The sequence below is a fragment of the Mustela nigripes genome, chromosome 4, assembly GCF_022355385.1.
Source record: "Mustela nigripes isolate SB6536 chromosome 4, MUSNIG.SB6536, whole genome shotgun sequence".
NCBI classification, from domain to species: domain Eukaryota; kingdom Metazoa; phylum Chordata; class Mammalia; order Carnivora; family Mustelidae; genus Mustela; species Mustela nigripes.
The window spans coordinates 189,837,069-189,860,803 of record NC_081560.1 but is presented as its reverse complement, the minus strand read 5'-3'; the positions used below and the strand labels follow the sequence as shown (position 1 = coordinate 189,860,803).

At 53.5% G+C, this 23,735-nt stretch overlaps 1 long non-coding RNA gene across 1 annotated transcript in view; it reads right to left on the bottom strand.

Moving 5' to 3' along the window:
- LOC132015461 (uncharacterized) overlaps positions 1-23,735 on the bottom strand; it is a 380,846-nt gene that overhangs the window by 178,383 nt on the left and 178,728 nt on the right. The gene's annotated exons all lie outside the window — the stretch shown is intronic.

Genomic DNA, 23,735 nt, shown 5'->3' with positions numbered 1-23,735 from the left:
CACATAAACACAACGTACATACAGCACACACACCACACAAACACACAAGACAGCATACGCACATGTACATACAACACAACGTTCACATACCAGTACAACATACACACAGCACATACACAAGGCACACAATGCAACATCCTCACATGTACACACAACACACAGTACAGTGACATATACGGTGTGACACACGTATACACACAACATGGTGTGACACAACATACATGCGTACACTCGTGCTGCACGAGCACAAACCCGTGTTCTGGAAGCATGAGGAAACTCAAAACACATCCTTCCCAGCAACATCCACGGGCCCCTTCCCGGGAGGAGCGAATCCCAGCCCTAAGTGTGGGCTGCAGGCTCACTCCCCCCAAGAGCTCGTGAGGGAGGTGAGAGCAGCCTGGGGGCCCGGCGGACGCGGCCTCAGCCACAGGGGTGGAGGTGCACATCCGCGTGGCCGGTCGCGTGGACAGGGCGGCCCGTGGCTACGACGGTGAGAGGGAGCTTCACTCTGCTCTTCCTTCCAAGAACACACCCGCCCGGCTCCACCGGAGGTACGTGTCCAAAGTGCCCAGTCTGAGCCCTTCAAATGGTCGAGGTCGTCACAGTCGAGGTCGTCACAGATAAGGCACCCAGACTGTCACCGCCAACGGGAGCCTCGGGCCGTGCTACGTGGGAGAGGACACCCAGGGCCGCAGCCCGGGACAGGAGGGGACACAAGGTGAAACAGAAGAACGCGTGCGCTTTCGTCACACCTAAAGCATCTGTGCCGTGTGCCCGTCGGGACGCGAGTGTCGCAGCAGGTCCAACGTCAGCCGTCAGGGCCACGGGCGTGCGCGCTCTGGGACACTCCGTGTGTCTTAACAGCTTGTCTGTCAGTCCTAAACTGCACTCAAATAGAAAGTCTATAAAAACTACACTAGAGTGCCATCGACTTCGCCGGGGATGCTGCTGGAAGGGCTGCCTTCGTCCGGCGAGGCGGACTCTGCGCCCCCCACCGCGGGCTCGGGCCTCACTGCTTGCTCCTACGCTGGAGTCTGCACCGTGCGGTACCTCTCGTAAGTTCACACAGTGTTAGAGGAGGTAAGTTCTGGCATACTGCAGATATCACTGCTGAAAAGAAAACCGCGTCGCCATTATTCCGGGAACCAAACGGGACCTCGGTGGTGAGGCATCCCGTGCCCGGGGTCACGCTGCGGACTTTCACGGAGAGGCCCCTGGACAGCTGGAAACCTCACATACTCCTCCCTGCTTCCGCTTAAAGCTGTCCCTCCGAGCCCCTTCTCCCACAGCATTTTGTCCCAAAGGGATCAATGTTCGCGCCTGAGACAGTGTCTCTCTCCCGCCCAACCACACGTCTCTGCTCGGGGGTACTGATGCGAAATACAGACCTACTCTGGATTGCCAGTGACCAGGGGCTCCAAGTGTTAAAAATAATCTTCTTCTGGATTGGATTTTTCTACATTATTACTAGCATAACAGATCAAAACCACATAAATGTTATCTGTATTTCGATAGACATACATTAAGCATAAAAATAAAATGTTAGGAGAAGTGCATCGTTTGACGAAATGGATGGGCTGGTTTTTCCAAACGGCTCATTTATCCTGCAGTGATTTCATTACTTACTGCTGGATGGGGACTGGGGTCAAGGATAGAGTCTATTTCCATTTATTTCTTATAGATGTAGGGATGGAGGAAGCTTCCCCTAACGTGTGTCGATGAAAATAGAGTTTTGGGAGGGGTCTGACGCGCACGGCCGCGAACTTCTTCCCGGGTACGTCCGGAGCCCTCGGGTGGCTGGGCTGGAATCATCCACCAGGTTGACCAGATCAGGCCCTTGTTTGATTCTGTCTTAAACCCAGGGACTGGGAGCAGGACGTGGGCACCATGAACTTGGCTCACTTCGTTAGTTTCCCCGACGTGGTGGGCAACATCTCCAGTTACCCCGACCGTTCTGGTCTTCATGCCTGGGTGTGAACCAAGGTGCGACCAGAGGGCAAGTCTTTACCTGCCTTCCCTGTGTGAGGCGGGAGAAGGGCAGGCGTGGCGGGAAACAGCAGGGCACCAGGTGGCGGCCACGCTGGTCAAGTTGAGGGAGGGTAGGAAGTAGAGTACATGCAAAACGATTTCCCCAAAGTGTCTCCTGTCCACAGACATGCTCCCGAACAGTCTGCCTGAGCCCCAGAACCACTAAGAATTCATGGACCTTGGAGGTAAAATGCCCTCAGGAGTCTGTGGACTCCAGGGACAGTAGGACTGAGGGCACGCGGACCCCCGGAGTGCAGGGACCCGGGAGCAGGCAGTCAGCACTGAGCTGTTGTTCCGCAGGAAGGTAGTGCCTCCCACGGCCTTCAGGAACCTTCCTGCTGTGCCATTTGTGGGGTGAGCCCCAGGAGCCAGCATCCACACCACACCATCGAGAAGAGAAGCACCCGGCTCTTCCCTTCTACCTGGGGCACTCGTCTCTCAAGCGAGTGGACAGCCCCAGACGAGCCCCTCGGTGGGAGGCCACGCACAGGGCAGACGTAACACCTCTTAGTGCCCAGTGTCCCGGCCGGTGTGTTCAGGGTCACGGGCACGGCACCCCCTGGTCCGGCCCACCTCTGCCCAAAGCGATGCTGGGAGGCACCCCCACCCTGAAACAGACCGTGCTCCGTCGGGAGAGATCAGCCCCTCTGAGATTAGGCAGCTCAGCTGGCCCGCTGCCAGCCCGTCCCCCAGCTGCGGGGGCGGAAGCCTGGGTCCCGCCTCCCTCACTTCTGCACGCCGAGGAGGCCGCCACGAGGCTGTCCACTACTACTGCATAATGCGCCCGCCCGGAAGCCAAGGTGACCGTCACGTCCCAGGTTCCCTCTGCTGCGTGAGGGGAGGAGGGTCGGTTGGCCTCCAGCGCCGAGGGAGGACCGGCTCCTGAGGAAGTAAGGGAGTGGCCCAGGAAATGGCCCAGGGAGAGGGCAGAGGGATTCTAGAGAATTCCGAACTGCAAGCAGCCACGACCTCTCCGGGCACATCTGGAGCCACAGAGGTCAGGAAGGAAAGAACCGAGCATCTCGGGATCTCCGGAACATTCTCCCACAGGTCCCACTCCGCAGGCAAGGCCAGGGTCAGGACAGCCTGGAGCTCACAGCCCAGGGGCCAAGTGAGGAGGTGGGGAAAGCGCTGGGGCCGCGACGGAGGGGGTGAGGCTGGTTCCGATGGCGCCAGGCCGCTTGGGGGGCAGAGAAGCAAACGTCACCACCCTGGATCCAGGACTCAGACCCCAGGTCTGAGACTTGGTGAAGTCAAATCACTTAACCCCCACCTCTGAGCCTAGTGTGATCCTCCGTGAACAACAGGGCCTCCCACGTGACCTTGCCAAGTAGGAAACCCCTTAGGAGCTGTGCTGATGGTCAGTCAGGAGCCTGGCCTTCTGGCACCGGCTGGGGCTCAGCACTGCCCAGGGCTTTCCGTGGGTGGACAGGCCTCCACAGTACCCTCAGCCCCACACAGGCTCTCCGCAGGAGTGGGGCCAGTCCATCGGGATGACCCAGCTAAGAAGAGCACAGCAGAATGAGGGGCACACCTGCTCTGCGGGGAGGCCTTGGTGTGCACTCAGCAAGTCCCAGGCCTGGGGCAAAGGCCTCCTGCAGGCCCTCGGAGTGAGGCCCAGGGGCAGCCACAGCCTAGCCGCTGTGGGCCCAGAGGCGGCCCCTACCCACTGCCACCCTGGAGGCCAAGGAGCCCGGAGCTCCTGTGACACACCCACAGGACAAGTCTCAGATGTCAGCTCAGCCACACAGATGGCTCCAGGAACAAGTGTTTTCGATGTCTAGTGCGTGGCTCCCCCTCACTTAGTGCAGCAAAATAATGAGTGCATAATTACAGGCGATGGTCAGCAGTTTGGCTTTGGAAAGGAAAGGCCGGCCTGGTGCTGAGGTCCTGGGGCAGAGGAGAAGACACGGTGTTCTCTGCCAGGACCGCACCTGACACACACAGGACACGCAGCCCATGTCCTCCCGGCCCCTGGGGCGACGCAGAACTGGCCGGCCTTCCCTGGGGACATGGGTCTTCGAGCATCACGTACCACCCCTGAGAGCTGTTGCATGGGCCTCGAGGGCTCGGGCGCAGGCATGGCCCTGGATCCCGGGCTGGCTTCCAGGCTGATGAGTAACAGCAGGCCAGCGTTTATGACGTCCTGTAAGCTTATTTGTACAATTTGAAGTAGCAGAACACTGAATTGCATTTTCCATTTTAGCCGAGCTCCAAATCCCAGAACTGCCACGTTCAAGGCTGCAGAGGCTTTGTGACACTGCCTTCAAGAACCAAAGAACAATTACTGGCAAAAAGCAAAAAAAAAAAAAACAAACAAACAAAAAATAATGTTATGCGTATCGGTCCCTGGCTGTCTCTTGGGGGTTGGGGCGGGGAGCAGGGGGTATGAGGAGACACTTTGGGTTCTACCTCCTTTGTGTGGTGTCCGCATCTCCGGACACACTTTGCAGCCCTCCGTCTGTGCCGTAGACACGGGTCTGGACTGCTAACGACACTGGCTGCTTTGAAAGCCTCCCTTGGAGTCGAACATCATAATTAAAATTCACAGCAGATGCTACTGAAAACATGCAATCTATGCGCAGAGGAAAAACAGGGAAACAAAGAAATAGACCAGGCCTGGTAAATTGCTAAAGAAAACTTCAAATAACCAAGTACGCGCGCGCGCGCACACACACACACACACACACAGAAAAGCAAAGGTGTCACGGCACATCTCTGCGAACAGAATAAACGCTGCACCCACAGGGAACGTGCCGGACCCCGCCCCGCACACCCCTGCACTCGGCCCGGCGGGACACGGGGCCCTGCAGAGGCGGTGGGCGCTCCTCCTTCACTCCCGCAAGGGACTGCGTGCCCCGAGAGCCTCCCTTGCTCTCTGGCCGACCATCGGTCTGGATTTCAGAAGAAAATGAATGGGAAGATCTGCAGTTCTCTTCTCCGCAGCCCTCGACGGTGGACACGTCACTTCTCTGACTCTGCGTTCACAGGGAGGACAGGACACCCCAGCGGGCAGTGCCCCAAGGCCATCTGCTGGAGGACGCCGCTCACAGGCTCCCCCTGCACAGCCCCTCCCTGGTCCCTCCCCAGCTCCTCCCTGCTTGGCACTGACACCTCTGACACCTGAAATCCTCTAAGAGGCCAGTGCAGGGGACATGGGGGGGCGCGGAGCACAGCCTCGGAGGACCCGTTGCAGGGATGCAGGGAGCTGCTCGGAGGTCATTCGACCAGCAGGAGCTGATCTGGCCTTGGGGCTCCCACACAGGACTGTCCTCGGGGGCAGCACCCCCACCTCCGGCAGCAGAGGGCGGCTCCACTGTGGGCCTTCGCCTCCGTCCTCGGCGTACGCGGAGTTCGACGCCTCGTGTGTGTCCCGAGGGCAGAGGCCGGAGGAGTAAAAACCAGGGACGTCAAAGATGCATCAACCTTGTGGAAGCAAGCGCCGACTAGTCCAACGGCTCCGCCGCAGTGTTTAGGTAAGTGCACCGTCTCGGTGAAGGGTAGCCCCTAGAATCTGCAAACATCGATCCTAACAGATGCTCTGAGATCACTTTATCAGGAAGCCCCCCACCGGTCCATGCGGAGATGGAAAGAGCAACTCCTCACCCCCACACCCGCCCCAGCCCTCCCGCCGGCAGACCCTCCCCAGGCCCCGGCCCAGGACATGCGACGGCCAGCAGTCTGTGGGTCCACGTCCCCCAGACTCCCGTCAGGCCTCAGCACCCGACACGGTGCTCAACCACATCCACGGGCGGAAGTCCAGGTCCCCTCACTTCTCGGCATTTCAAGACACACACGTTTTTCTAGACTGTGACAGTACCCTGGGCAAGCTTCTAGAGATCCAGCGGGTCGTGGACCAGCTCCTGCTGGAGTCACAGGCACCAGGCAGCCTTGAAAGCTCACGGAGCCGGCTGCCGGTGGCCAAGCCCGACCGGGACTCCCGGGCTTTCAGAAGGCCACGACCAAGCACAGCCAGGCTCTCACCCCAGCAACCAGTCAGCCGCCCCGCCGCGCCTCGGCGTCCATCCGACCTCCGGCTTGTGGAGAGGAAAGGGTTTTCCTGAAGCCAATCCTGGCCTTCGCTCTTGGGCGGGTTCAAGCAGCTCTCCGCCGGGGCACAGGCCCCGCTGCTCCCCACCAGCTCCTATGGCGTGCAAGTGCGTATGTAAATAGAGACACAGTCCTGGAGGATAATTGAAATTTCAAAATATGAAGAACTTAGAGTTTTAGGGATTTGGTTTTATAACAGAAATAAATAAAGGCTTGCCATATTGGCAAGTAAAAGCTGACAGTTAAGAAATTAGATTTGCATACCAAATACTTTATGTTATGAATTAATTGGCAGCAAACTCTGCTCTGAGCCAGCCCTAACGGGAGGGGCAGGTACTGACCCAGAAGACTTCCGACGCAACGCGCCCACTAAGTCTAAAAGTGGCCCCAGAGCGCTCCAGGGCCTCCGACGCCGCTGGATGGTGAGGACTGCAGGGCTCCACACTCCACGCCCAGAGACGCCCTCGGTGAATGTGGCCAGGCGGACGCCAAGATCTCCCTCTGAGAGCGACACAGCCCGTGAGAGCCAGGGCGGAGCCCAAACAAAGTGAGGAGGATGCAGCCCAGGGAACTCGAGTGATCTGAAAATACCCAAGTGCCGGTTATGTCTTAAAGACCCATGTCCCCTCGGTCGTCCCCCTCCCCCCACACCCCAGGGGCAGCTGCTCCCGGCCCCCAGTCACCTGGAGAAAGCTCTCCCTGGTCCTTGCAGCTCGAGGACACAGCAGGGGGCTCCAGCCAGGGCCGTGGTCAGCACTGGCCAAATGACAAATGACAAATGAACCTGGTCCCCATCCCCCATCTCCCGTGATGCACAGAGTCGAGTCAACCTGGCTCCCCCAACCAATGCCAGGGGGCACAGCTCACATGGGCTCTGGTGTGACGGACCCCCCGGAAGGGTCCCGCCTGGACATATGGTCATGGCTGTCCTCGGAGGGGGTCGGGATGCCCAAATGGCAGGCCCAGCGGACGGCGGGGGCAGAGAGTCTAAGGACATCATAAAATGCGTCCTTGTCCCGGAAGTGGCAGTTGTCAAATGAACTGTGTAACGTGATGTCTGCACACAGTCAGGACGTACGGTTCCATGGGAGAGGGGCACCTGCCGATGGCTCCCAGTCAGACAGCTCAAGACAGGGACTCGGCAACCCCACCGCCTGCCGGGCCCGGTCTTCACCAAGAGACTCTCGTGGTTCACGGAGTGTGGACGAGGCTCCCGAGCAGAGGTCGGGGTGACCACGTCAGGCACGCAGGTGCTCCCAGGTCACCTGGTAGGCGCCAGCGTGCTCAGGCCTGGGCCGGCTGGCACTGGGGAGGCGGCCGGACACTCCACACAAAGTAAGACCGTGCCGGGCTCGTCCACCATGAAGCAGGCTTCTCCCCAGCATGGCCAGTTAGCCACAGCCTCTCCGCACTGGTCTGAGCTCCCACGCCCTCTGGAAAGGGTCCAGTGGGACTGGCGATGGAAGAGAAGCAGTGGGATCGTCTTACAAATTAATGTCTTGTGATTTTGTGGAGTGACCGCTGTGTGTCGGGAACTGGTCTAGAGGCCCCAAAGCCAGCAGTGAGCAGACCAGACCAAACCTCTGTGGTCATGATGGCCACATTGAGGCAGACAGCCCGCCGTGAACGTGCCCAGTGCGGGAAGTGCCGTGGGAACAGGGGACAGGTTGGAATTCTGGACCAGAGCTGCCCGCACACACGGGGGTGCACGGAAGAACGTCTGGCCCAGGGAGGGCTCAATCGGGCCCACAGCCCGAGCCACTGGGCCCTCCAAGCCACCACAAAGAAGAAAATCCCCAGCAACGGGTGTGATGTCCTGCTCCCGTGACGTCCCAGTCCCACTCAGAACCTCCTCTGGAGGCCAAAGGGGGGCACTTCCACGGGGAAATGTGCGCAGAGATGTGCCTGACCCCCAGCAGCCGCGCTTTCTCAGCCAGGAGGCGGCTGGACCAAGTCCAGAGGCCCACGTGTGCTTTGTCCCCACGTGTGCTTTGTCCCCGCGTGAGCGTCCTGGCTGCCTGTACTTCTTGCCAGGCGCTGTGGGCTCACTGGTTCACCAGGAGATGAGGGACACTCCTGGCACCACAGCACAGCACGGAGGAGGTGGTGTCCCTGAGCAGAGCCACGGAAGGAACAGGCTTCGCAGAACGTCTGGGGACAAGAGGGGCGGACGGGTTGGGGGCGGGTGGGGGCAACGGAAGGGGAGCCCCTCAGAACCAGAACCTCTGGCACGGATGCCCGGGAGCCTTCCGGGACGGGGACGGGGACAGAGTGAGACTAAAGCTCGGCCGAGGAGTGAGTGGCAAGAAGGAGAAGGAGCCTGGAGCGGTGCCGCGAGCCTCCTGCCTGACTCGGAATCCCTCAGACGCTCCTTATCCCAACCCTTCACCACGCAGAAGCTCATATTCATAATATTAGTCTCCCGTTAACATACTGTGAGCCAATTAAGATAAAGTTGATTATCACCGCTTAACACATATTCAAAATATTTGGCCACAAAAAGAGCCTGGGTCATTTCTCTCCATCTAATTACCTGTGAACATGGCCCGGGACCCACTCCCGTCAGCACGGAGGCTCTCAGTCCCTCCAAGACGAGTGGCGGCATCTCGCAGGCACTTTGTGGAACAGCGCATGAAGCCCACCCTGGCTCGCTTAGCCACGAGCGGTCCAGTGGAGAACCTGCTTTATTTCTCACCCCAAGAAGTTGTCAGAAATGAAACAGCCCCCAAAATTGTTTTAAAACACATTATATTATAAGAAACAAACCTGAGCCAGAATCTAATCTTAATATCACAGAAGGAAAGAAAAGGCATGACTCCTGAGCCCTCTAGGAAAGGGTAAAGACAGCTGAGACCAGTCTCAGAGAGCACTTCCTCCAGGAAGCCTTCCTGGTCCTCCCCAGTCACAAGCAGTCTCCCGAAGCCCCATCTTGGTTTGGTTCCAGACCACTGCAACAAAGCAAATATTGCAATAAAGCGGATCAGGTGAATTTCTGGTGTCCCCGTGCACGTGATCATCAGGCATATAGGACACTGCAGCCCGTTAAGTGTGCAACTGCGTTAGGTCCACGTACACACCTTCTCTAAAAACACTCTTGCTGAAGCACTCATCATCCTCTGAGCTTCCAATTAGTGGTAACAGCTGATCACAGATCAGAATAACAAATGTAATAATAACAAAAAAGTTTGATATGTTTCAAGTATGACCGAAGGGTGACACAGAGACACCGAGCGCACAGATGCCGTCGGAAAGACGGAGCCGGCATTTGCGCAACGCACGGCTGCCACAGAACTCCAAGTTGTTAGACGCAGGGCATCTGCGCCGTGCGGTGAAGTGAGCGGCTCTGAAACCGCGTGCGCCTGCCAAGGGCTCTACGGGCGCTCGTTACGGGTACTGCCGTGCACCTGTCACCCTCGTAGCTGTGCCCTCGAGGAAGGCAGGCGTGTGACACACGCATCGTGGTGTTCTCGGCCACATGATCATCAGCTCAGGTGACAAAAGCCAAGAAGAAGGAACCTCCCAAAAAGGACCCACCAGGCTTGGGAACGCAGCCTGGTCCCGTGGAAGGAGACTCCGGCAGTCCTGGGCTCGTCCTGCCTCTGCAGCGACGGGCCCCACGATGGAGACTGATGGACGCAGGAGCAACAGCCGGGCAGGGGAGGAGCTGCCCAGTCAGGAGGGGACATTTCCACGCAGTCCCCTGGACAAGGATGTCTTGTCTTTCGGGTTCTGTCCACAGCTAGAAAACAGTATGCTCCTTCTTCCCGCCCCCTCTTCTGGAACCAGAGACTCACCTCTTGGCTTTAGTTTTTATCATTTTTTAAAGATTTATTTTATTTATTTGAGAGAGAGAGAATGTGAGCACCACGGCTGGGAGGAATGACGGTGGGGGACAGAGGGGGAGGGACAGAGAAACCTCAGCAGGCGCAGAACTCCATCTCACGATCCCGAGATCACTCCCTGAGCCACAACCAAGAACAGGAGCTTAACTGACTGAGCCCCCCAGGTGCCCATACCTCTTCATTTTAAAGACAGAGAAAGAGGGCCTGCTTTTTTTTAACTTTATTTTTTCAGTGTTCCAAGACTCATTGTTTATGCACCACACCCAGTGCTCCATGCAATCTGTGCCCTCCTGAATGCCCACCACCAGGCTCACCCAACCCCCCACCCCTCCCTTCCATAGCCCTCAGTTTGTTTCTTGAGCCCACAGCCTCTCATGGTTCGACTCCCCCTCCGATTTCCCCCAACACCCTTCTTTCCTTCTAATGTCCTCCGTGCTATTCCTTATGCTCCACAAATAAGTGAAACCATATGATACTTGACTCTCTCCGCTTGACTTATTTCACTCAGCATCATCTCTTCCAGTCCCGTCCATGTTGCTACAAAAGTTGGGTATTTGTCCTTTCTGATGGAGACATAATACTCCATAGTGTCTATGGACCACATCTTCCTTATCCATTTGTCTGTTGAAGGGCATCTTGGCTCTTTCCACAGCACAAAGATCAACTAGAAATGGGTAAAGACCTCAATGTGAGGCCGGAACCCATCAGAATTCTAGAGGAGAACATAGACAATAACCTTTTCAACATCGACCCCAGCAGCTTCTTTCAAGACATGTCTCCAAAGCCAAAGGAAACAAAAGTGAAAATGAACTTTTGGGACTTCATCAAGATCAAAAGCTTCTGCACAGCAAAGGAAACAGTCAAGAAAACAAAGAGGCAACCCACGGAATGGGAGAAGATATTCGCAAATGACAGTGCAGACAAAGGGCTGATATCCAGGATCTATAAAGGACTCCTCAAACTCAACACACAGAAAATAGATAACCACATCAAAAAATGGGCAGAAGACATGAACAGACACTTGTCCAAAGAAGACATACACACGGCTATCAGACAGATGAAAAAATGTTCATCATCGTTAGCCGTCACGGAGACTCAAATCTCCCTGAATCCCTGGTGGTACATTGAGGTACCCCCTTACACCAGTGAGAACGGCCAAAATCTACAAGACAGGAAACAACGTGTGTTGGAGAGGATGTGGAGAAAGGGGAACCCCTCTTATACTGTTGGTGGGAATGCAAGTTGGTGCAGCCTCTTTGGAGAACAGTGTGGAGATTCCTTAAGAAATTAAAAACAGAGCTTCCCTATGACCCTGCAATTGCACTACTGGGTATTTACCCCAAAGACACAGATGTAGTGAAAAGAAGGGCCATCTGTGCCCTGCTGCTTTGGGGTGAGCCTGTGCATTGGGCTGGAGGATAGAGGCTGGCGTGGGGGTGGGGAGGCTTGCAGGCTGGTCCCCATCTGAGCCCCGGGCCCTGTGACCCTGGGCAAGTCCCTGTGTCCCCAGTGTAGGGGGCTGCAGGAGACAGCATGCTCCCCAGGGTCCCTCCAGCTCTGGCCGACGGTGGGGCGAAGCAGTGCCCACAGAAGGCATCCACTGCCATCACGGGAGCTGTGTTCACTGTAAAGCCGAGAAGAAAGGGAATACCAACACCGCTGTACTCCAGGGACAGAATGCCAGATGCGGGGCACGGGGCGGGCCTTAAGAATAATATTGTTTTTGTGCTATTTTGAAAATTAAGTTTTATGCCATTTTCATAAGAAGCATATACTAGCTTTATAATCCTAAGACAACAATTTTTAAAGTTCACGCACTCCGGCACAAGACCAGTGGCGTCTCTGAAGCGGCATCTGCAGCTACACTCGCTCCCCATTTACCGATAAAACTGGGCGGACCAACGTTCAGCCCACGCCTCCGAGTGCCACGGAAGACCACGGGCGCTGTCGGAACAGGCCTCTCCTCAGACACACACCCCGGCTGGGTGTTTTTCCTGCCTTCTTCCTCCTGCTGGAAGCTTGTGGGATCTAACTGGGGGCCTCCCACGCCACCTTCCGTACACAGCTGGCCAGTGACTCGGTGGACCCTGGGGCAGGAGGGGGTGGCAGCCCCGGGCACGTGCACTTTCTGAAAACGAAGGGCCCGCAGCTTCTGTTCCTGACTCAGCCCGTGACCCGCCAGCGTCCACACCGGGGCCTGAAGTTAGGTGACTGGTCCAGGGAAAGCTTCGCCCTCCCCCGCATCCTGGGAGGGGACACATCTGAGGCAGAAGAGCAAACCCCAGAGACCGCTCCCCCCCAACCAGGAATGGCCCAAGGGTCTCTCTGCAAGCTCAGGAGCCCCTGAACCACTTGTGACCTCCCCACCCCCCAACCCCTGCCCCGGCCCACAGACGGTGGGGTCAAGAGACAAAGGTCACCAAACCCACCCACCCCATTTGAAAGGGTCCTGAGTCCCACGGTGGTGTCGCCCGTGCGGGAAAGCGCTGTGTCCATCAGCGCCCCGCCCACGCCTCACACCTGCGGTCGGCGACATGAGCTGCCGGGCTCTCATGGCTCTCGCTATGCCCATTTCGTGGACTGATGTTGACTCAAGGGTTACGTCGAAGCGTGACGCAGACGGACCTACGGCTGTCTGTGTCACATGACCCATCAGATGGGAGCCACCGAGGATGTTGGTCAAAAACGTGGTCAGCAAGGAAACACCGCACCGGACCAGAAAGCACAACATGCCCTGAGGCAGCCACGTCAGCCACGCTCCCCCTCTTATTTAGGTGAAAAACGGGGCTATGTGCCACTTAGTTTCCTTTAATCTAATATATTCTGACTTTACGTAAACTGTTTTTGCAAATATGATCATGTAATTGGAGCATCTGTCTTGTTCATCATTTAGCAAATGTGTCCTTTTAGCACCCGTCCTAATGAAATTTGGGAAATTCGGCTAATCACAATTTAACAGATGTTTTGTCCAATTCTATGCAATCTTCATTTCAACAGACACACGCCTCCACTCACGGTGGCTCTAATTGGCGTCTCTCTACGCCTATACAGAACGGCAAAGGTAAGGGCATCATAATTTTATCACATCCAGCCTTGTTCCTGCGGCTTTAACTAATTAAGAGAAATCCCATTTGACCCTGACAACAGCAATCATTTACAGCAAGCCTTGACGGTGTGTTCCGCGTAGCACGCATCTTCTCAACAATGTATCTCAAGAGCCTCCCAGCTCTGACATCTGAAATACTCCACAGCTGGAGTTCCAGGCTCTTCCACGAGGGCTCCGACGAGAACGTGCCTGCACAAGCACAGAAAGAACCAGAGTCTCTCTGTCTCAGCACCCAGGAGGGGCAGAGGGCGACCGCTCCTTAAAGGAGATGGTGGGTGCCCTACGCCTTACCGAGGACAGCAGGGGACTCTTCACATCAGCCCATGATCACAGAGACTGGAGTTTTGCAAAAGCCTGACGCTCCGGTTCCTCCTTGTGTAGGAAACCGGGTTCTCTCCCCTTGGGAATGCGATTCCCCAGAGGCTGGGGTCACTCTCCTCCAAGCACTGGCTTTCAATCTCAGGTGGCTAAACAAAGGAGAATTTCTTGTTTTACTGTGAATAAAAGCAAGTGCTTTTTAAAAGAACAAGCAGCACTCTCATGTCAAGAAATGAATGGAAGAATGGCGGTTTAAGAAATGAGATTATTTTAGTGACGGGGTGGCCCCTGGCCTGCACTGGGCCTGCCTATTGCACAATTGGGCCCCCTCCTGTGCACGTTGAAGGGTCTCCACCACTTTGCTTATGTTAAAAACACGTGCTCTCTGATTTCCTGGTCTGCAATGGAAGAGTCGGCTTAGTCCCTCGCTGTTCCCAACAACCACAGGAAGCAGGTGCTGACCTTACTACCCCATGCTCGGATCAGCCCCTACTGACCAGCCCCACTGACCTCAACAACCTCCTGAATCCACACGTTCTTCATGCCCAAGATGAGGGCAGCGTGGCCCCATCCATCAGGGCACTAGAAGGAACGCCCAGGAAGGGGTGCTGGTGTTTCTGCAGGGGGGCTCTCGCAGGAGGCCCACGAGACCTGTGGCCGGACCTGGGGGCCCCCTGCCACTCCACTGGCCCCACGCCTCCCTTCTCGACCTCTCCTGCAGCCCCACAGCCACTCGCAATCTCGCCGGCCACCCCACACGAGTCCCCTGCCTTCTGATTACAAAATGCTGGAGCACCCATGGTCACATGGCCCGGGAGGAAGGGACGCGGCATCACAGGAGTCCCTGACGGGCTCTGCTGCGTGCAGTCTGCCACCTCGGCAGTGGGGACCTGTTGGCCTCGTGCGTGTCCGTGTCCCCCTAGAATCAAGCATACATCAGACATTTAGCCATGTGTGCAACCCTGCAAGCCAGCCTCATGGGCACAGCTGACCTCCCAGCCCAAGACTGACACATCCGAGAACATCTCCACCCCCAAGAGATGTCGAAGATGCTTTCAAAAACTCCTCACCACATCAAATGCATCCTGAGTTTTAAAAAAATCCACGTGAAGAATATCGAGCAAATGCATTAAAACAAGATTTCTTTAAAAAAAAAATTATTTTTCACTTATTTCAGAGATAGCAAAAGAGATCACAGAGGAAGAGAGAGAAGCAGACACCTCACCAAGCAGGGAGTCCAATGCAAGCAACAACCCCAGGACCCTGGGATCGTGACCCGAGCCGAAGGCAGACGATCAACCGACTGAGCCAGCCGGGAGCCCCTAAAATGAGATTTCTTAATTTCCCTTAAGTAACCACAAAAACACACAAATGGAAAAAAATATATGCTTCTACTATAGAACTACGGAGGTATTAAGTGAAAAGAGCCCAGGCTTCGGGAGCCAGAACGGCATCGAGCGGGAGCCCCGGCCCCTCTCAGGAGGGCAATGGACGGAACGCGTGTGACGTGCCGGGACCCACCCCACTTCAAGGGCGCCGTTAACGTGTGGACGTCGCTTGTACAATTAATGTGACTTAGTAGCCATGCATTTTGCAAAGAGGGAATGCCAATAAGAAGCGACATTCGTGTCCTCCTGACCGGCCACCTCCTCAGCACGAACCTCAGGAAGACAAGACGGTCCTGCGTCCCCTCCCCGCACGGCACACGCACGGCGCACGGATGAGGGGAGCCCCCCCTCCGGAGGCTGTAGTCGGCCTGAGTCTGCAGTGCGTGGTTAGAGGACTTCACCTCAAGGGTGCCCCTCGGACTTCCTTTCATCCTCCAACAGCACCTGCCGGTCCCTGGAAGCAGAGAGAGCCTCCGCCAAAGAAGCCTGCTCACCGGGGCGGGGACGTCACAGCGAACTCGCAGTCACAGCTGTGACCCAGGAGGTTTGCGATCTGCCAGCTGCGTGAAGGACACAGCCATGTCCCTTCATGTCTGGGCCCAAGGAGTCCGAAGCAGAGGCCCTCAAGCATTCTACGCCGGGTTGTAAATAAAAGCTTCTCCATCTCATGGACTGTCGTGGGGAAATGAAGACGATGAGTGCCCCCCGGACGGCTTTCCAGAACCTCTGGGGATCCGCGGATCCCCACTGACAAAGCAGGACCTGAGACTGCCCTAGGACGGGGCAAGGGTGTGGGGACCCCGGGCTCGCCAGCGCACCTCCGACGCCAGCGGCCGAAAGACTGAAGCTCGGGCCCTGTGGCCTCGCCCTTTCAGAGCGGAGCCTGGGTCGGTCTATCTTTCAGAAACACAGAAAATGCTTTAACGTGTGCCTCAACGTGTGCCTCACGATGAAATCCCGTGGCTGGGAAGAATGAGAATAATATCCCAGGGATTTGGAAGAAAAGTCTGCTGAACTACGTTTATGACAATAAGAGAATATTTCATAAAACATCAGATTCAGGCTTCCATGAAGATTCAAGAGGGCATTCCGATAAAGAGTGGGGGCAGGCAGACTAAGAAGACGCTGAAGGAAAACCAAAACAGCAAGTTAAAATCCACACCCGATGTGCCACAGAAGCCACGAGAGGAGAAGGGACGCACAAAACACCCCATGGTGAGGGCAAGAATGAGAAGGAGGCAAAACGGCCACAGGCCACAGGCCTCCAGATGAACAGCGCTGGGGTTTCCCAAAAGAAAGGAGAAAGAAGCAGAAATAGGGTCGGGACACACGGGTGCCCTCCCGGCCGGGGGTGCCGCCCACACCACACCTGCTCGCGTTGGTCCCAGAGCCACTCTGCGGTCCACAGGGAGGCAAACAGAACAGGATCCTCAACGCACAGGATCCCCAGAAAATGGACTCCCCTTGCGCTGCCACCAGGAACCTCACTCCGCTGCATTCGTGACCGAGGGCCAAGTCAAAATGAAGGACAGAAAAACGGAGAGATTAAAGAAGACGTGGTAAGCATCAACATTTAAGAATGTATAGACAAAAGGGTCTTTGGTAAGTATGGAATAATATATTATAAATGATTACAATACTATATCAAATTAGTTAAGTAAAGCAGACAAAGCAAAAGTGTTAAATGTTTTGCTTTGCATATAAATTATGATAAATTCTATTTTATCAACTACCAATTTGACATAGGTGTTAATCAGCTTTTTCTGTTTTTGCTGCGCAGGTAACAAACACGAAATTTCCGTGGCTAACAATATCAAACATTTGTTTCCTACTCATTGGTTTACAGCATACAAAAATCAGAGAAAGTACTAGATTTGTTGGAGAAAGTGAATACAACCCTAATATCAGAAACTGACAAAGAGAATGGGAAACTACATATTTAAAAATAAAAGTAAAGGGGCACTTGCATGACACAGTCAGTTAAGCATCCAACTCTTGATTTTAGCTCAGGTCATGATCTCAGGGTCATGCGATCGGGCTCCCCACTGGGCTCGGCACTGGGCGTGAAATCGGCTTGAGAGTCTCTCTCTCCCTCTCTTTCTGCTCCACCCCTGCTCACATGCACGCTCCCTCTCTCTCTCCCTCCCTCTAAAAAATCAAAATAATAATAGTAACAAAAACCACTGGAAGATATGAGCAAAACAAACAAACAAAATAATCAACAGGATATTGACCAAATTATCTTGCAAAACCAAGAAGGTTTAGGGCGCCTGGGTGGCTCAGTGGGTTAAGCCGCTGCCTTCGGCTCAGGTCATGATCTCAGAGTCCTGGGATCGAGGCCCGCATCGGGCTCTCTGCTCAGCGGAGAGCCTGCTTCCTCCTCTCTCTCTGCCTGCCTCTCTGCCTGCTTGTGATCTCTCTCTGTCAAATAAATAAATAAAATCTTTAAAAAAAAAAAAAAAAAAAAAAACCAAGAAGGTTTACCAGAAGATACAGACATTTTACATGAGCTGATAAACAAAAGCCCATCATTTTTCAGTAACATGAGAAGTGTGCTTATGTGCATTGTAGGCTTTATAAGTGGATTTTTCCAATTTAATGCTTATTAATATTTTATCTAAAATATTAAATTTTTATATCCTATAACAGTGTCACCCAGGTATTATCAACATGGTAGTGCAAGTGCCAAATAATGGAAATCAAAATCAGTAAATCTGGGACAAAAATAAGATGTGATAAAATGCTATGGATATTCAAATATCTCATGATATTTATTGTGCTTAAATTGAAGCTTTAAAACTAAAAATAAGCAAATAACCTTCTATTTACATTCGTTCATACACCAGCACAGGTGCACACATGCGTACACACACACACTCACATTTATTCCTATGGGGAAATTATTTTTAACTAGCCTAACTTTTAAAAACCCTAATGCTATTAATGGTTACAAAAAAATGGATATCCTCAGACACTACATGGGAGGCTACATAAGCAAACCCTTTCACAAAATCCTCTGTGATTTGTAAAGGGAACTTTAATACCAGATATCCCATGATTTCTACTTTCAGAAAACTGGAAAAAATATTCTTCTTAGTCACATTTATAGTAGAAAAATAAAGCATAAGCACAAATTACATGTCTGATTAAAATAGTTAACCAAATTAGAAAACATGTGTAGGATATAATATTATGTAATTGTTAGAAATGATGCTGGTAAAAAAAGATAGAAAAGAACAAAATCAACAGAACACCAGTGAGCTATGGAACAACCTCACGTCACCGAACCTGTATCTTTGGAGCCTCCTAAGTAGACTCCAGGGGGTCGGGGGACAACAAAAGTATTTGAAGAAATAGTGGCTGAAAACTTTCCAAGTTTGATGAAAACTATAACCCTATTAATCTTTCAAAGAGCCCAATGAAACCACAATCAAAAGGACCATGAAGGAAAGTATACCAAGATACATAATAATTAAACTGCTCAAAACCAGTAATTAAGAGAAAAATCTTAAAAACAACCAGAGGGAGAAAGAACATTATGCACTGGAAATTAATATAAGGACAATGGCAGATTTCTTGTCAAAAGCAACGCAAAAGAGAAAACAGCACAGCAACACCTAGAAAAGGCATAGAGGGGGAAAATAGAGCTGTCAACCAAGAATTCTATGCCCAGCAAACACAAAAGCAGACACCAGGGCAAAATTAAAAGGTTTTCTGACAGACAGAAGCTGGAAAAATTCATCACCAGCAAATTCATGCTACAACGGATGCAGGCAGAAGGAACACGACAGCAGAAATGCAGACCCACAGGAAGGGGTGAGGAGGACCGCACGCCGTGACTAGCTCAGGAGGTACAGAAGAGCTGTTCCTGCTGTGTCAGTCTCCTTAGGAGATAATTAACTATTTGGACAGAAGCCTGCATTGTGCAGTTTTTAACACATGTGTCTCTCAAGTGTACGACAGAACAGTGTAAGAACCAGGAGTTAAGAAATGCACGTGCACTACAGTAAGGCTCCCATGTTCTAGGGCACAGTCCAGCTTCGCTTGAAGAGTGACAGTGGTAAGCCAACAAGACATACTACAAACCCTAAGGCAACCACTAGCAAAACAAATAAAAGAAAGAAAAGCAAACAAAAACTGAAGACTTGTAGCTAATTAGCCAATAAATGATATAAAATGGAACTGATTAAAAAAAAACCCCTAGAATCCAAACAAAAAGGCAGAAAAAGAGAACAAAGATGATACAACAGAAATACAAACAGAAATCTAATAGCCGAAAATCTGACCGTATCAGTTCTCTCAGTAAAGGTCTAAATATCTAATTTAAAATATTTTGACACATTGGATTAAAAAGGCAAGATCCAACTTTATGCTAAGGACAGAAACACACTTCAAATATAAAGACACATAAGTTCAAAGCAAAGGGATGAGAAAAATTATAACAAAGAACAAAACTGGAGGGCTAGCACTAGCTGATTTTAAGACATTATAAAGTTACAGTAATTGAAATAGTATAATATTGGCAAAAAGATAAAGAATTAGATCAGCTGAACAGGACGGACTCCAGAAATAGATCCACTATACATGGACAATGCAAATGAGTTCTGACAAAGATACAAAGGCAATAAAGTGAAAAGGGGCAGGCTTTTCAAGAAATGGTCCCAGAATAACCATTTATTCTAGATACCCACATGCAAAAAACAAGAACTACAAGCCACACATCATAACATAACAAAAATTAATTCAAAGTGGAAAACAGACCCAAAAATAAAACCTAGAATTACAAAACTTCAAAGGAAAACATAAGAAAAAAATCCTTGTGACTTTGAGTTAGAGAAAGAGTTCTCAGACATGACACTCCAAGCACAACACATAAAAGAATAAATTAAGAAATAGGACCTCCTCAAAATTTAAAGCCGCTGCTATTCAATAGACAGTTAAGAAAATGAAAAGACAGACTTGGAGGAAACATTCGCAAAGTATAAATCTGAAAAAAAGAACTCATACTCAGAATGTATAAAGAACTCTCGAAACTTAACAATCAGAAAAAGGTAGAAAAAAAAAGTGGACACCAAAATATGCTCCCACTGCACCAGAGAAGATCTCCAGATGGCAAATCAGCCCATTACAGGACGTCCGACATCAGGAGTTCCTGGGCAAGCGCAAACACACCGAGAGAAACCAGCTGCACCCAATAGAAAGACTAAAATTAATGACTGGCCAAGCGCTGGAGAGACCCTGCCGAAACGCGAACGCTTGCACATCCCTGCCAGGACTGAGAGATGGCATCGCCCCGCTGGAGAACCGTTTGGCAGTCTCTTAAAATGTGACACGTGCAGGCCTGTGAGATCCGGCCGCTCCACGCACAGGTAATTCTCTTACGGAACGGAAGCCCACAGCCATACGAAGACTCGTCTGTGAGTTTCCAGAGCGGTTTTATTTACAGCAGCCAAATATGGAAACAGCCCAAAGGCTGCTCAGCAGGTGAGCGGGCGAATGAGCTGCGGTGGATCGACCCATCGAACACGACGGGGCAAGAAGAAGAATGAAGAGCTCAACACCAAAAAAACCCCAAATAATCCAATTTAAAAATGGCAGAAGACACCAACAGACATTTCTCCAAAGAAGACACACAGGGGCACCTGGGTGGCTCAGTCGGTTAAGCATCTGACTCTTGGTTTCAGCTCAGGTCATGATCTCAGGGTCATGGCATCGAGCCCTGGAGGGGAGAGGGGAAACTTTCCCAAGTGCTGGACTTGTTCCCTGCCCTGATTGTGGTGATGGTCTCACACGTGCACACACACCACAACGGACAACACTGCGCCCTGTGAATGCGTCCATGTACGGCGTATCAGTGACACCGAGACGGGGCGCTTCGACAACGCGCGCGAAAATAGTAAACGTTGTTTTGTGAGGAAGTCTTGCGAACTCCGCAACATCGTAAAATGCTCATGATAAAATGCTACAAGAAAGGAGCAGAAACTGACATGTTACATAAAGTTTGGATATTTTAGGTAATTTTCAAAAGCAGCTTGATGCAGAAAAAAAAAAGACTAAAAAATAGGAAAATGTAGACAGTGTTTGTGTCTGCGTGCTGAAGGCTGTGGACAGCGACTCCCTAAATGTTGGTCCTTTCTTTAGGGCTCTTTGAGACCCCAGAGACCCGCCCGAGTGCTTCTCAGGAGGGAAAAGGTAGGAAAAGACATGTTTCCATCTGAAACCAGAAGGGCAGGGCCGAGGTGTGGGCAGGAACACGTTCTTGAAGCAGCGGCCTTCCTCTGTTCCTTGGAGTTGGACACCCGCCCAGGCCGCCTGCACCTGCTCCCCCCTCCCCCACCACCGTGGCTGGTTTGGAGCCTGGTCTGCCTCTCTCTGCTGTAGCCCCAACAGGCTGCCAAGGGCCAGTCAGCGGCTGGCCTGGGACCCCGGAGACCCGCAGGCCTGTGGTCTCCTTCAGCATTTGCAGTGACGGCCCTCAAGGACAGCAGCGACTTGCCCTCAAAACACCCCCCCACCACCCCCACCGAGACGGACTTCAGACTTTCTCCAACGCCGCTCCTGAGTTTTCCTAGAACCTTGGGGCAGGGCCCAATGACGTGCCCAGAGGGAGCAGTCTGTAAAGAAAAACCAAAACGAGACATGTCCTCCGACCTGAAGAAGGTTTTCCACCCAGTGACACAAGCCTTGTTTCCGTCCTCGAGTAAGAAAAACACACGGATTTAAAAACGAAACAAAACAAAATCCAACAAACGAAACACAAAGGAAAGCGATAGTAAGAGTCACGGATGAAGGAGGGGGACACACGCAGAGGCCCTCAGAGGTGTCCGCTCGTTTACCCTCACCAGCCGCGAGGTGGGTCTCCAGCACACACACAGGGAAACGGAGGCACGGGAATGCGGATGTTAGCGGCAGACCGCGGGGAGTCAGGATGGGACCGCGAGCAACTGATCCCTACCTCTGCGTCCACCAAACCCTCGGAGCTGCCATACGTGGGCCCCAACCATGGACAGCAGGGACCAGCCGCCTCTGCCCTGTTTCATGTGACGGGGATCGCCCCCCCGGGAGGCTCTGGGGTCCCTCACATGACGGGGATCGCCCCCCCGGGAGGCTCTGGGGTCCCTCACATGACGGGGATCGCCCCCCCGGGAGGCTCTGGGGTCCCTCAGCCATGATTCCCGGAGGACAGACGGCAGCCTCACGGCTCCGAACACACCTGCCGGCTCACACACCTCACACACCTGCCTTCCCCTCCCCGCAGCCTCCCCCCGACTTTACACCGTGACGCCCTTCTGCTCTGTGACCCCCGGTGCACTTACTGATGTGCCTGACCGGAGAATTTTTTAAAAAGTAAAAAAAAGTTTCGGAATTGCTAACCCGTACTTCTGTGAGAAATAAGCCCAAGATTAGAGTTGAAATGTGTTTAGAGTTGTTTTTGTCTGCAGCCCAAGGACGCAGCGTCTGGTCCTGCGTGCAGACGTCCCCGCGTGAGCCCCCCGCGGCAGGCACCCCCTTCAGGGGGACGATGTCCTTGATTTCGAGGGAGGAAGTCGCTCGCTATGTTCTCTCCCTGCTGCCTTCTAGACTCGCCCCGCGCCCCCCCCCCGCGGCAGGCCGGGACCCGCGCCGCTCCTCCGCCCAGGCCCCACCGCGCGGGCGCCCGTCCCGCGTCCCCACTGAGCCTTGTGTGCGGCTGTTCCACAAATACACGAATGCGGGTGTATTTTCTAACCCCCTATTCACTCACGCGACACAGCGCAGCATTCTTCTCCCCGTGCTTTGCTTCCTGCGTAACAACACGCCCTGGCCATCGCTCCGCTCCCTCCATACGAGGTTTCTCGCTGGCTTGGTCACTGAAGTGGGAGCGACAGACGGACGGCGGCCCATCAGCGGCAGGTGCCCGGGGCATGGCGGGGATGCGTGCGGGCCACTCAGCCACTGTCCTGCCCAGGAGCGGATCCACTGTTTCCAGGAGGCCACAGTTCAAGACGGCGCCGCAACAGTAGCCTTCCCGCGCGCACTGCGGTAGTTCTGGAAGGGCACCGCCGCGCCAAGTCCGGGAACCCACAAGGAGAAGGACGCGGCTCGCCTCCTGCCAGCGCTGACGGCGGGACCGGGCCTCGCTCTGCTTCCGTCCTCCCTGTGAATCCTTTTGGTCTGCTTCCTGGCTCTTTTTCTAGCTTTTTTGAGAAAGAGGACGAATTCATTCTTTTCTGTTCTTTTGCTTTTACTTACAACGACATTGAAGGCTCTAAACCTTCCTCTCACTGTGGTTTTAAACACACACACGGACCCTGATACGTGGCCGAAGGGGCCCGGGCGGGCGGCCCAGGACGGGCCACTTGGGCAGGAAGCCCGCCGCGGCCTCGGGACCCGCTCTTCACCTCCCCCTCAACTACTGAGAGGATTTCCCGCCGAGGACCTGCTCCGGGAGCAGCGCGGCCGGCCTGGGCCACGGCACCGTGGCGGGAACCAGGTCCGTGGACAGGCGGGAGCGGGCAGAGCCTGTCGGGTCCCCGTCCTCCCCCGCGTCCTGCAGCCGCAGACGTCTGTGAACCAAACACTGACTTTCTCGCCCTCCTGGGCGTCGCGCTCCTTCCCTTTGGCGTCCCAGACCCCCAGCCCCTTCTCCTGAGCTCACGGAGACACGGGGACCCCATGGTGCCCGGGGGTCTCTGGAACCTGCACGTGGGTGGGTTCCCCGCACGCACACCCTTACCTTTGATTTCCTGCCCGGAATCTGTCTGTGTCAGTGCGACTCGCAGTCCGGCCAGAAGGACCCAGAAGGGGACGGGGGTTCCTGCTCCCCGCCATAGTGTTTTCATTGTTTCTATTTTCTGTGAATTCTGTAATTTGGCTTCGTATTCTCCATTCATTCAGAAGTTGATAGAGATTTAAATTTTTGACAGAAAGGTTTTTTTTTAATTTCTTTAGTGCCTTCTACTTTCATTGCATTTTGATGCGAAATGTTCTCTGCAACCTTCCTACCCCATTAAACTCAACATC